Here is a 12,817-nt window from a genome sequence, read left to right as displayed (position 1 = left end):
GTGGCCACAGTTACGGAACAGCAAGAGGCGCATGGCGGCCACAGTCACGGAGCAGCATGGTGGCCACAGTTACGGAGCAGCAAGAGGCGCATGGTGGCCACGGTCACGGAGCAGCAAGAGGCGCATGGCGGCCACAGTCACGGAGCAGCATGGTGGCCACAGTCACGGAGCAGCATGACGGCCACAGTCACGGAGCAGCAAGGTGGCCACAGTCACGGAGCAGCATGGTGGCTACAGTCACGGAGCAGCATGGTGGCCACAGTCACGGAGCACCATGGTGGCCACAGTCACGGAGCAGCAAGAGGCGCATGGTGGCCACAGTTACGGAGCAGCAAGAGGCGCATGGTGGCCACAGTCACGGAGTAGCATGGTGGCCACAGTCACGGAGCAGCATGGTGGCCACAGTCACGGAGCAGCATGGTGGCCACAGTCACGGAGTAGCATGGTGGCCACATTCACGGAGCAGCATGGTGGCCACAGTCACGGAGCAGCATGGTGGCCACAGTCACGGAGCAGCATGGTGGCCACAGTCACGGAGCAGCAAGAGGCGCATGGCGGCCACAGTCACGGAGCAGCAAGAGTTGCATTGTGGCCACAGTCACGGAGCACTATGGTGGCCACAGTCATAGAGCAGCAAGAGGCGCATGGTGGCCACAGTCACGGAGCAGCAAGAGTCGCATTGTGGCCACAGTCACGGAGCAGCGTGGTGGCCACAGTCACGGAGCAGCATGGTGGCCACAGTCACGGAGCAGCATGGTGGCCACAGTCACGGAGCAGCATGGTGGCAACAGTCACGGAGCAGCGTGGTGGCCACAGTCACGGAGCAGCATGGTGGCCACAGTCATGGAGCAGCATGGTGGCCACAGTCACGGAGTACCAAGAGTCGCATTGTGGTCACAGTCACGGAGCAGCATGGTGGCCACAGTTACGGAACAGCAAGAGGCGCATGGCGGCCACAGTCACGGAGCAGCATGGTGGCCACAGTTACGGAGCAGCAAGAGGCGCATGGCGGCCACAGTCACGGAGCAGCATGGAGGCCACAGTCACGGAGCAGCATGACGGCCACAGTCACGGAGCAGCAAGGTGGCAACAGTCACGGAGCAGCATGGTGGCCACAGTCACGGAGCACCATGGTGGCCACAGTCACGGAGCAGCAAGAGGCGCATGGTAGCCACAGTTACAGAGCAGCAAGAGGCGCATGGTGGCCACAGTCACGGAGCAGCATGGTGGCCACAGTCACGGAGCAGCATGGCGGCCACAGTCACGGAGCAGCATGGTGGCCACAGTCACGGAGCAGCATGGTGACCATAGTCACGGAGCAGCATGGTGGCCACAGTCACGGAGCAACATGGTGGCCACAGTCACGGAGCAACATGGTGGCCACAGTCACAGAGCAGCAAGAGGCGCATGGCGGCCACAGTCACGGAGCAGCATGGTGGCCACAGTCACGGAGCAGCATGGTGGCCACAGTCACGGAGCAGCATGGTGGCCACAGTCACGGAGCAGCATGGTGGCCACAGTCACGGAGCAGCATGGTGACCACAGTCACGGAGCAGCATGGTGGCCAATGTCACGGAGCAGCATGGTGGCCACAGTCACAGAGCAGCATGGTGGCCACAGTCACGGAGCAGCATGGTGGCCACAGTCACGAAGCAGAATGGTGGCCACAGTCACGGAGCAGCATGGTGGCCACAGTCACGGAGCAGCATGGTGACCACAGTCACGGAGCAGCATGGTGGCCACAGTCACGGAGCAGCATGGTGGCCACTGTCACGGAGCAGCATGGTGGCCACAGTCACGGAGCAGCATGGTGGCCACAGTCACGGAGCAGCAAGAGGCGCATGGTGGCCACAGTCACGGAGCAGCATGGTGGCCACAGTTACGGAGCAGCAAGAGGCGCATGGTGGCCACAGTCACGGAGCAGCTTGGTGGCCACAGTCACGGAGCAGCATGGTGGCCACAGTCACGGAGCAGCAAGAGGCGCATGGTGGCCACAGTCACGGAGCAGCATGGTGGCCACAGTCCCGGAGCAGCAAGAGGCGCATGGTGGCCACAGTTACGGAGCAGCAAGAGGCGCATGGTGGCCACAGTCACGGAGCAGCTTGGTGGCCACAGTCACGGAGCAGCATGGTGGCCACAGTCACGGAGCAGCAAGAGGCGCATGGTGGCCACAGTCACGGAGCAGCATGGTGGCCACAGTCCCGGAGCAGCAAGAGGCGCATGGTGGCCACAGTTACGGAGCAGCAAGAGGCGCATGGTGGCCACAGTCACGGAGCAGCAAGAGGCGCATGGTGGCCACAGTCACGGAGCAGCAAGAGGCGCATGGTGGCCACAGTCACGGAGCAGCAAGAGGCGCATGGTGGCCACAGTCACGGAGCAGCATGGTGGCCACAATCACGGAGCAGCAAGAGGCGCATGGTGGCCACAGTCACGGAGCAGCAAGAGGCGCATGGTGGCCACAGTCACGGAGCAGCAAGAGGCGCATGGTGGCCACAGTCACGGAGCAGCAAGAGGCGCATGGTGGCCACAGTCACGGAGCAGCATGGTGGCCACAGTCACGGAGCAGCAAGAGGCGCATGGTGGCCACAGTCACGGAGCAGCAAGAGGCGCATGGTGGCCACAGTCACGGAGCAGCAAGAGGCGCATGGTGGCCACAGTCACGGAGCAGCATGGTGGCCACAGTCACGGAGCAGCATGGTGGCCACAGTCACGGAGCAGCAAGAGGCGCATGGTGGCCACAGTCACGGAGCAGCAAGAGGCGCATGGTGGCCACAGTCACGGAGCAGCATGGTGGCCACAGTCACGGAGCAGCAAGAGGCGCATGGTGGCCACAGTCACGGAGCAGCATGGTGGCCACAGTCACGGAGCAGCAAGAGGCGCATGGTGGCCACAGTCACGGAGCAGCAAGAGGCGCATGGTGGCCACAGTCACGGAGCAGCAAGAGGCGCATGGTGGCCACAGTCACGGAGCACCAAGAGTCGCATTGTGGTCACAGTCACGGAGCAGCATGGTGGCCACAGTTACGGAACAGCAAGAGGCGCATGGCGGCCACAGTCACGGAGCAGCATGGTGGCCACAGTTACGGAGCAGCAAGAGGCGCATGGCGGCCACAGTCACGGAGCAGCATGGTGGCCACAGTCACGGAGCAGCATGACGGCCACAGTCACGGAGCAGCAAGGTGGCCACAGTCACGGAGCAGCATGGTGGCCACAGTCACGGAGCACCATGGTGGCCACAGTCACAGAGCAGCAAGAGGCGCATGGTAGCCACAGTTACGGAGCAGCAAGAGGCGCATGGTGGCCACAGTCACGGAGCAGCATGGTGGCCACAGTCACGGAGCAGCATGGCGGCCACAGTCACGGAGCAGCATGGTGGCCACAGTCACGGAGCAGCATGGTGACCATAGTCACGGAGCAGCATGGTGGCCACAGTCACGGAGCAACATGGTGGCCACAGTCACGGAGCAACATGGTGGCCACAGTCACGGAGCAGCAAGAGGCGCATGGCGGCCACAGTCACGGAGCAGCATGGTGGCCACAGTCACGGAGCAGCATGGTGGCCACAGTCACGGAGCAGCATGGAGGCCACAGTCACGGAGCAGCATGGTGGCCACAGTCACGGAGCAGCATGGTGACCACAGTCACGGAGCAGCATGGTGGCCACAGTCACGGAGCAGCATGGTGGCCACAGTCACGGAGCAGCATGGTGGCCACAGTCACGGAGCAGCATGGTGGCCACAGTCACGGAGCAGCATGGTGGCCACAGTCACGGAGCAGCATGGTGGCCACAGTCACGGAGCAGCATGGTGACCACAGTCACGGAGCAGCATGGTGGCCACAGTCACGGAGCAGCATGGTGGCCACAGTCACGGAGCAGCATGGTGGCCACAGTCACGGAGCAGCATGGTGGCCACAGTCACGGAGCAGCAAGAGGCGCATGGTGGCCACAGTCACGGAGCAGCATGGTGGCCACAGTCACGGAGCAGCATGGTGGCCACAGTCACGGAGCAGCATGGTGGCCACAGTCACGGAGCAGCAAGAGGCGCATGGTGGCCACAGTCACGGAGCAGCATGGTGACCACAGTCACGGAGCAGCATGGTGGCCACAGTCACGGAGCAGCATGGTGACCACAGTCACGGAGCAGCATGGTGGCCACAGTCACGGAGCAGCATGGTGGCCACTGTCACGGAGCAGCATGGTGGCCACAGTCACGGAGCAGCATGGTGGCCACAGTCACGGAGCAGCAAGAGGCGCATGGTGGCCACAGTCACGGAGCAGCATGGTGGCCACAGTTACGGAGCAGCAAGAGGCGCATGGTGGCCACAGTCACGGAGCAGCTTGGTGGCCACAGTCACGGAGCAGCATGGTGGCCACAGTCACGGAGCAGCAAGAGGCGCATGGTGGCCACAGTCACGGAGCAGCATGGTGGCCACAGTCCCGGAGCAGCAAGAGGCGCATGGTGGCCACAGTTACGGAGCAGCAAGAGGCGCATGGTGGCCACAGTCACGGAGCAGCTTGGTGGCCACAGTCACGGAGCAGCATGGTGGCCACAGTCACGGAGCAGCAAGAGGCGCATGGTGGCCACAGTCACGGAGCAGCATGGTGGCCACAGTCCCGGAGCAGCAAGAGGCGCATGGTGGCCACAGTTACGGAGCAGCAAGAGGCGCATGGTGGCCACAGTCACGGAGCAGCAAGAGGCGCATGGTGGCCACAGTCACGGAGCAGCAAGAGGCGCATGGTGGCCACAGTCACGGAGCAGCAAGAGGCGCATGGTGGCCACAGTCACGGAGCAGCATGGTGGCCACAATCACGGAGCAGCAAGAGGCGCATGGTGGCCACAGTCACGGAGCAGCAAGAGGCGCATGGTGGCCACAGTCACGGAGCAGCAAGAGGCGCATGGTGGCCACAGTCACGGAGCAGCAAGAGGCGCATGGTGGCCACAGTCACGGAGCAGCATGGTGGCCACAGTCACGGAGCAGCAAGAGGCGCATGGTGGCCACAGTCACGGAGCAGCAAGAGGCGCATGGTGGCCACAGTCACGGAGCAGCAAGAGGCGCATGGTGGCCACAGTCACGGAGCAGCATGGTGGCCACAGTCACGGAGCAGCATGGTGGCCACAGTCACGGAGCAGCAAGAGGCGCATGGTGGCCACAGTCACGGAGCAGCAAGAGGCGCATGGTGGCCACAGTCACGGAGCAGCATGGTGGCCACAGTCACGGAGCAGCAAGAGGCGCATGGTGGCCACAGTCACGGAGCAGCATGGTGGCCACAGTCACGGAGCAGCAAGAGGCGCATGGTGGCCACAGTCACGGAGCAGCAAGAGGCGCATGGTGGCCACAGTCACGGAGCAGCAAGAGGCGCATGGTGGCCACAGTCACGGAGCACCAAGAGTCGCATTGTGGTCACAGTCACGGAGCAGCATGGTGGCCACAGTTACGGAACAGCAAGAGGCGCATGGCGGCCACAGTCACGGAGCAGCATGGTGGCCACAGTTACGGAGCAGCAAGAGGCGCATGGCGGCCACAGTCACGGAGCAGCATGGTGGCCACAGTCACGGAGCAGCATGACGGCCACAGTCACGGAGCAGCAAGGTGGCCACAGTCACGGAGCAGCATGGTGGCCACAGTCACGGAGCACCATGGTGGCCACAGTCACAGAGCAGCAAGAGGCGCATGGTAGCCACAGTTACGGAGCAGCAAGAGGCGCATGGTGGCCACAGTCACGGAGCAGCATGGTGGCCACAGTCACGGAGCAGCATGGCGGCCACAGTCACGGAGCAGCATGGTGGCCACAGTCACGGAGCAGCATGGTGACCATAGTCACGGAGCAGCATGGTGGCCACAGTCACGGAGCAGCATGGTGGCCACAGTCACGGAGCAGCAAGAGGCGCATGGTGGCCACAGTCACGGAGCAGCATGGTGACCACAGTCACGGAGCAGCATGGTGGCCACAGTCACGGAGCAGCATGGTGACCACAGTCACGGAGCAGCATGGTGGCCACAGTCACGGAGCAGCATGGTGGCCACTGTCACGGAGCAGCATGGTGGCCACAGTCACGGAGCAGCATGGTGGCCACAGTCACGGAGCAGCAAGAGGCGCATGGTGGCCACAGTCACGGAGCAGCATGGTGGCCACAGTTACGGAGCAGCAAGAGGCGCATGGTGGCCACAGTCACGGAGCAGCTTGGTGGCCACAGTCACGGAGCAGCATGGTGGCCACAGTCACGGAGCAGCAAGAGGCGCATGGTGGCCACAGTCACGGAGCAGCATGGTGGCCACAGTCCCGGAGCAGCAAGAGGCGCATGGTGGCCACAGTTACGGAGCAGCAAGAGGCGCATGGTGGCCACAGTCACGGAGCAGCTTGGTGGCCACAGTCACGGAGCAGCATGGTGGCCACAGTCACGGAGCAGCAAGAGGCGCATGGTGGCCACAGTCACGGAGCAGCATGGTGGCCACAGTCCCGGAGCAGCAAGAGGCGCATGGTGGCCACAGTTACGGAGCAGCAAGAGGCGCATGGTGGCCACAGTCACGGAGCAGCAAGAGGCGCATGGTGGCCACAGTCACGGAGCAGCAAGAGGCGCATGGTGGCCACAGTCACGGAGCAGCAAGAGGCGCATGGTGGCCACAGTCACGGAGCAGCATGGTGGCCACAATCACGGAGCAGCAAGAGGCGCATGGTGGCCACAGTCACGGAGCAGCAAGAGGCGCATGGTGGCCACAGTCACGGAGCAGCAAGAGGCGCATGGTGGCCACAGTCACGGAGCAGCAAGAGGCGCATGGTGGCCACAGTCACGGAGCAGCATGGTGGCCACAGTCACGGAGCAGCAAGAGGCGCATGGTGGCCACAGTCACGGAGCAGCAAGAGGCGCATGGTGGCCACAGTCACGGAGCAGCAAGAGGCGCATGGTGGCCACAGTCACGGAGCAGCATGGTGGCCACAGTCACGGAGCAGCATGGTGGCCACAGTCACGGAGCAGCAAGAGGCGCATGGTGGCCACAGTCACGGAGCAGCAAGAGGCGCATGGTGGCCACAGTCACGGAGCAGCATGGTGGCCACAGTCACGGAGCAGCAAGAGGCGCATGGTGGCCACAGTCACGGAGCAGCATGGTGGCCACAGTCACGGAGCAGCAAGAGGCGCATGGTGGCCACAGTCACGGAGCAGCAAGAGGCGCATGGTGGCCACAGTCACGGAGCAGCAAGAGGCGCATGGTGGCCACAGTCACGGAGCACCAAGAGTCGCATTGTGGTCACAGTCACGGAGCAGCATGGTGGCCACAGTTACGGAACAGCAAGAGGCGCATGGCGGCCACAGTCACGGAGCAGCATGGTGGCCACAGTTACGGAGCAGCAAGAGGCGCATGGCGGCCACAGTCACGGAGCAGCATGGTGGCCACAGTCACGGAGCAGCATGACGGCCACAGTCACGGAGCAGCAAGGTGGCCACAGTCACGGAGCAGCATGGTGGCCACAGTCACGGAGCACCATGGTGGCCACAGTCACAGAGCAGCAAGAGGCGCATGGTAGCCACAGTTACGGAGCAGCAAGAGGCGCATGGTGGCCACAGTCACGGAGCAGCATGGTGGCCACAGTCACGGAGCAGCATGGCGGCCACAGTCACGGAGCAGCATGGTGGCCACAGTCACGGAGCAGCATGGTGACCATAGTCACGGAGCAGCATGGTGGCCACAGTCACGGAGCAACATGGTGGCCACAGTCACGGAGCAACATGGTGGCCACAGTCACGGAGCAGCAAGAGGCGCATGGCGGCCACAGTCACGGAGCAGCATGGTGGCCACAGTCACGGAGCAGCATGGTGGCCACAGTCACGGAGCAGCATGGAGGCCACAGTCACGGAGCAGCATGGTGGCCACAGTCACGGAGCAGCATGGTGACCACAGTCACGGAGCAGCATGGTGGCCACAGTCACGGAGCAGCATGGTGGCCACAGTCACGGAGCAGCATGGTGGCCACAGTCACGGAGCAGCATGGTGGCCACAGTCACGGAGCAGCATGGTGGCCACAGTCACGGAGCAGCATGGTGGCCACAGTCACGGAGCAGCATGGTGACCACAGTCACGGAGCAGCATGGTGGCCACAGTCACGGAGCAGCATGGTGGCCACAGTCACGGAGCAGCATGGTGACCACAGTCACGGAGCAGCATGGTGGCCACAGTCACGGAGCAGCATGGTGGCCACAGTCACGGAGCAGCAAGAGGCGCATGGTGGCCACAGTCACGGAGCAGCAAGAGGCGCATGGTGGCCACAGTCACGGAGCAGCATGGTGGCCACAGTCACGGAGCAGCAAGAGGCGCATGGTGGCCACAGTCACGGAGCAGCATGGTGGCCACAGTCACGGAGCAGCAAGAGGCGCATGGTGGCCACAGTCACGGAGCAGCAAGAGGCGCATGGTGGCCACAGTCACGGAGCAGCAAGAGGCGCATGGTGGCCACAGTCACGGAGCACCAAGAGTCGCATTGTGGTCACAGTCACGGAGCAGCATGGTGGCCACAGTTACGGAACAGCAAGAGGCGCATGGCGGCCACAGTCACGGAGCAGCATGGTGGCCACAGTTACGGAGCAGCAAGAGGCGCATGGCGGCCACAGTCACGGAGCAGCATGGTGGCCACAGTCACGGAGCAGCATGACGGCCACAGTCACGGAGCAGCAAGGTGGCCACAGTCACGGAGCAGCATGGTGGCCACAGTCACGGAGCACCATGGTGGCCACAGTCACAGAGCAGCAAGAGGCGCATGGTAGCCACAGTTACGGAGCAGCAAGAGGCGCATGGTGGCCACAGTCACGGAGCAGCATGGTGGCCACAGTCACGGAGCAGCATGGCGGCCACAGTCACGGAGCAGCATGGTGGCCACAGTCACGGAGCAGCATGGTGACCATAGTCACGGAGCAGCATGGTGGCCACAGTCACGGAGCAACATGGTGGCCACAGTCACGGAGCAACATGGTGGCCACAGTCACGGAGCAGCAAGAGGCGCATGGCGGCCACAGTCACGGAGCAGCATGGTGGCCACAGTCACGGAGCAGCATGGTGGCCACAGTCACGGAGCAGCATGGAGGCCACAGTCACGGAGCAGCATGGTGGCCACAGTCACGGAGCAGCATGGTGACCACAGTCACGGAGCAGCATGGTGGCCACAGTCACGGAGCAGCATGGTGGCCACAGTCACGGAGCAGCATGGTGGCCACAGTCACGGAGCAGCATGGTGGCCACAGTCACGGAGCAGCATGGTGGCCACAGTCACGGAGCAGCATGGTGGCCACAGTCACGGAGCAGCATGGTGACCACAGTCACGGAGCAGCATGGTGGCCACAGTCACGGAGCAGCATGGTGGCCACAGTCACGGAGCAGCATGGTGGCCACAGTCACGGAGCAGCATGGTGGCCACAGTCACGGAGCAGCAAGAGGCGCATGGTGGCCACAGTCACGGAGCAGCATGGTGGCCACAGTTACGGAGCAGCAAGAGGCGCATGGTGGCCACAGTCACGGAGCAGCTTGGTGGCCACAGTCACGGAGCAGCATGGTGGCCACAGTCACGGAGCAGCAAGAGGCGCATGGTGGCCACAGTCACGGAGCAGCATGGTGGCCACAGTCACGGAGCAGCATGGTGGCCACAGTCACGGAGCAGCATGGTGGCCACAGTCACGGAGCAGCAAGAGGCGCATGGTGGCCACAGTCACGGAGCAGCATGGTGACCACAGTCACGGAGCAGCATGGTGGCCACAGTCACGGAGCAGCATGGTGACCACAGTCACGGAGCAGCATGGTGGCCACAGTCACGGAGCAGCAAGAGGCGCATGGTCGCCACAGTTACGGAACAGCAAGAGGCGCATGGCGGCCACAGTCACGGAGCAGCATGGTGGCCACAGTTACGGAGCAGCAAGAGGCGCATGGTGGCCACGGTCACGGAGCAGCAAGAGGCGCATGGTGGCCACAGTCACGGAGCAGCATGGTGGCCACAGTCACGGAGCAGCATGACGGCCACAGTCACGGAGCAGCAAGGTGGCCACAGTCACGGAGCAGCAAGAGGCGCATAGTGGCCACAGTCACGGAGCAGTAAGAGGCGCATGGTGGCCACAATCACGGAGCAGCATGGTGGCCACAGTCACGGAGCAGCATGGTGGCCACAGTCACGGAGCAGCATGGTGGCCACAGTCACGGAGCAGCAAGAGGCGCATGGTGGCCACAGTCACGGAGCAGCATGGTGGCCACAGTCACGGAGCAGCATGGTGGCCACAGTCACGGAGCAGCAAGAGGCGCATGGTGGCCACAGTCACGGAGCAGCATGGTGACCACAGTCACGGAGCAGCATGGTGGCCACAGTCACGGAGCAGCAAGAGGCGCATGGTGGCCACAGTTACGGAACAGCAAGAGGCGCATGGCGGCCACAGTCACGGAGCAGCATGGTGGCCACAGTTACGGAGCAGCAAGAGGCGCATGGTGGCCACGGTCACGGAGCAGCAAGAGGCGCATGGCGGCCACAGTCACGGAGCAGCATGGTGGCCACAGTCACGGAGCAGCATGACGGCCACAGTCACGGAGCAGCAAGGTGGCCACAGTCACGGAGCAGCATGGTGGCCACAGTCACAGAGCAGCATGGTGGCCACAGTCACGGAGCACCATGGTGGCCACAGTCACGGAGCAGCAAGAGGCGCATGGTGGCCACAGTTACGGAGCAGCAAGAGGCGCATGGTGGCCACAGTCACGGAGTAGCATGGTGGCCACAGTCACGGAGCAGCATGGTGGCCACAGTCACGGAGCAGCATGGTGGCCACAGTCACGGAGTAGCATGGTGGCCACATTCACGGAGCAGCATGGTGGCCACAGTCACGGAGCAGCATGGTGGCCACAGTCACGGAGCAGCATGGTGGCCACAGTCACGGAGCAGCAAGAGGCGCATGGCGGCCACAGTCACGGAGCAGCAAGAGTTGCATTGTGGCCACAGTCACGGAGCACTATGGTGGCCACAGTCATGGAGCAGCAAAAGGCGCATGGTGGCCACAGTCACGGAGCAGCAAGAGTCGCATTGTGGCCACAGTCACGGAGCAGTGTGGTGGCCACAGTCACGGAGCAGCATGGTGGCCACAGTCACGGAGCAGCATGGTGGCCACAGTCACGGAGCAGCACGGTGGCAACAGTCACGGAGCAGCATGGTGGCCACAGTCACGGAGCAGCATGGTGGCCACAGTCATGGAGCAGCATGGTGGCCACAGTCATGGAGCAGCATGGTGGCCACAGTCACGGAGCACCAAGAGTCGCATTGTGGTCACAGTCACGGAGCAGCATGGTGGCCACAGTTACGGAACAGCAAGAGGCGCATGGCGGCCACAGTCACGGAGCAGCATGGTGGCCACAGTTACGGAGCACCAAGAGGCGCATGGCGGCCACAGTCACGGAGCAGCATGGTGGCCACAGTCACGGAGCAGCATGACGGCCACAGTCACGGAGCAGCAAGGTGGCCACAGTCACGGAGCAGCATGGTGGCCACAGTCACGGAGCACCATGGTGGCCACAGTCACGGAGCAGCAAGAGGCGCATGGTAGCCACAGTTACGGAGCAGCAAGAGGCGCACGGTGGCCACAGTCACGGAGCAGCATGGTGGCCACAGTCACGGAGCAGCATGGCGGCCACAGTCACGGAGCAGCATGGTGGCCACAGTCACGGAGCAGCATGGTGACCATAGTCACGGAGCAGCATGGTGGCCACAGTCACGGAGCAACATGGTGGCCACAGTCACGGAGCAACATGGTGGTCACAGTCACGGAGCAGCAAGAGGCGCATGGCGGCCACAGTCACGGAGCAGCATGGTGGCCACAGTCACGGAGCAGCATGGTGGCCACAGTCACGGAGCAGCATGGTGGCCACAGTCACGGAGCAGCATGGTGGCAACAGTCACGGAGCAGCATGGTGGCCACAGTCACGGAGCAGCATGGTGGCCACAATCATGGAGCAGCATGGTGGCCACAGTCACGGAGCACCAAGAGTCGCATTGTGGTCACAGTCACGGAGCAGCATGGTGGCCACAGTTACGGAACAGCAAGAGGCGCATGGCGGCCACAGTCACGGAGCAGCATGGTGGCCACAGTTACGGAGCAGCAAGAGGCGCATGGCGGCCACAGTCACGGAGCAGCATGGTGGCCACAGTCACGGAGCAGCATGACGGCCACAGTCACGGAGCAGCAAGGTGGCCACATTCACGGAGCAGCAAGAGGCGCATAGTGGCCACAGTCACGGAGCAGTAAGAGGCGCATGGTGGCCACAGTCACGGAGCAGCATGGTGGCCACAGTCACGGAGCAGCATGGTGGCCACAGTCACGGAGCAGCAAGAGGCGCATGGTGGCCACAGTCACGGAGCAGCAAGAGGCGCATGGTGGCCACAGTCACGGAGCAGCAAGAGGCGCATGGTGGCCACAGTCACGGAGCAGCAAGAGGCGCATGGTGGCCACAGTCACGGAGCAGCATGGTGACCACAGTCACGGAGCAGCATGGTGGCCACAGTCACGGAGCAGCAAGAGGCGCATGGTGGCCACAGTTACGGAACAGCAAGAGGCGCATGGCGGCCACAGTCACGGAGCAGCATGGTGGCCACAGTTACGGAGCAGCAAGAGGCGCATGGTGGCCACGGTCACGGAGCAGCAAGAGGCGCATGGCGGCCACAGTCACGGAGCAGCATGGTGGCCACAGTCACGGAGCAGCATGACGGCCACAGTCACGGAGCAGCAAGGTGGCCACAGTCACGGAGCAGCATGGTGGCCACAGTCACGGAGCAGCATGACTGCCACAGTCACGGAGCAGCAAGGT

This window comes from Procambarus clarkii, chromosome 31, assembly GCF_040958095.1.
Source record: "Procambarus clarkii isolate CNS0578487 chromosome 31, FALCON_Pclarkii_2.0, whole genome shotgun sequence".
NCBI lineage: Eukaryota > Metazoa > Arthropoda > Malacostraca > Decapoda > Cambaridae > Procambarus > Procambarus clarkii.
The sequence above is the reverse complement of the archived record's forward strand: the minus strand, read 5'-3'. Positions refer to the sequence as shown.